General features: G+C 42.2%; 1 non-coding gene across 1 annotated transcript; it reads left to right on the top strand.

Annotated features, from left to right (window-relative positions):
* Window positions 1–1,061: 1,061 nt before the first annotated feature.
* LOC141670000 (small nucleolar RNA R71) lies at window positions 1,062–1,168 on the top strand. The gene has a single exon (XR_012554252.1). It is a non-coding gene; the product is annotated as a small nucleolar RNA R71 (small nucleolar RNA).
* The last annotated feature ends 355 nt before the right edge of the window (window positions 1,169–1,523 follow it).

Genomic DNA, 1,523 nt, shown 5'->3' on the forward strand with positions numbered 1-1,523 from the left:
CGAAAGGTATGTTGATATGAAGTTTCTTGAACACCTCCAAAAACTTCTCAAACTGCTTATCCAGCTTTTTCTTCTACAGCCTCTTAGGACAAGGAGGTGGAGGATAGATCTGTTTCTCCCCTATATTACCCTCAGGAGGAGTGTGTTCCATAGTAGTCTTCCTTGGTTCCACCTCTGCTTTCTTCTGCACTTCTTCTTCAGCCACAACTACATTTTCTAAAACTTGAGATTTTTCAGGCTCTTCGTCTTGCTGAATTTGGGGGCTTGCGACCTTTCCAGACCTCAAGGTGATGGCGTTCACCTGCTCTTCAACTTCCCTCTTATCTGGATTTATTTCTATATCATTAGAAAGCATTCCTTGTGGTCGATTCAATAAGACATTAGCAATTTGCCCTATTTGGTTCTCCAGAGTCTTTGATAGAAATAGCCTAGCTTTGGCATATAAGAGCCTGGTTTTTGCACATAAGCCGAAACTACTCCAATTCAGATTTTTCATTCGAAGATAGACATGCACCATGAGTTTGTTGTTTTGGTGTAATTTGTTGCTGAAAACAGGAGGGTTGAATAGCTTATTTCCAAACTGCTGGAATGGCTGTTGTATCGCATTCTGATTGTTGCTCCAGCTGAAGTTAGGATGATTCCAGTTGACATGATGATAAGTGTCTGGAACTGGTTGCTGCGATCTCTGAAAGTTGCTCACAAAATGAGCTGAGTCACTAGATATAGTGCATTACTCCGTCACATGCGCACCTGAACACAGCTTACAAACACTAATTATCTGCTTAACACCATAGTTAGCCAGAGAATCGATCTTTATAGACAATGCCTTTAGTTAAGCAGTGATAGCCGTAGTTGTATCCACTTCAAGAACTCCTGCCACCTTGCCCTGTGGACATCTCTGGGTTGGATACTGATATTCATTAGTAGCCATCAGTTCAATTAGATCATAAGCTTCCTCATAGCTCTTTGCCCGTAATGCTCCGCCTAATGCTGCATCGAGCATGGGTCTGGACTGTGCTCCCACCCCATTGTAAAAACAATTGATGATCATCCAATTAGGCATTCCATTATGAGGACACTTCCTAAGCATCTCCTTGTAGCGCTCTCAAGCTTCACATAGCAATTCTCCCATTTGCTGTGCAAATTGAGTAATAGCATTCCTGAGTGCAGCTTTCTTCGCCATAGGAAAGAATTTAGTAAGAAACTTATGAGCAAGATCTTCCCAAGTAGTAATCGAACTAGCTGGTAGAGAGCGTAACCAGCTCTTATCCTTGTCCCTCAGAGAGAATGGGAACAATCTCAGCTTCACAGCATCTTCAGAAACACCGTTGCACTTGAAGGTGTCGCAGATCTCAATGAAATCCCTAATGTGCATATTGGGATCTTCAGTTGGAGAACCCCCAAACTGGATTGAATTCTAAACCCATTGAATTATGCCAGGCTTGATCTTAAAGGTATTAGCTGTGATAGCTGGCCGACCAATGCTAGATTGAATGTCATTGATCTTGGGTTAAGAAAAATCC

The sequence above is a fragment of the Apium graveolens genome, chromosome 6 (genome assembly GCF_009905375.1).
Source record: "Apium graveolens cultivar Ventura chromosome 6, ASM990537v1, whole genome shotgun sequence".
NCBI lineage: Eukaryota > Viridiplantae > Streptophyta > Magnoliopsida > Apiales > Apiaceae > Apium > Apium graveolens.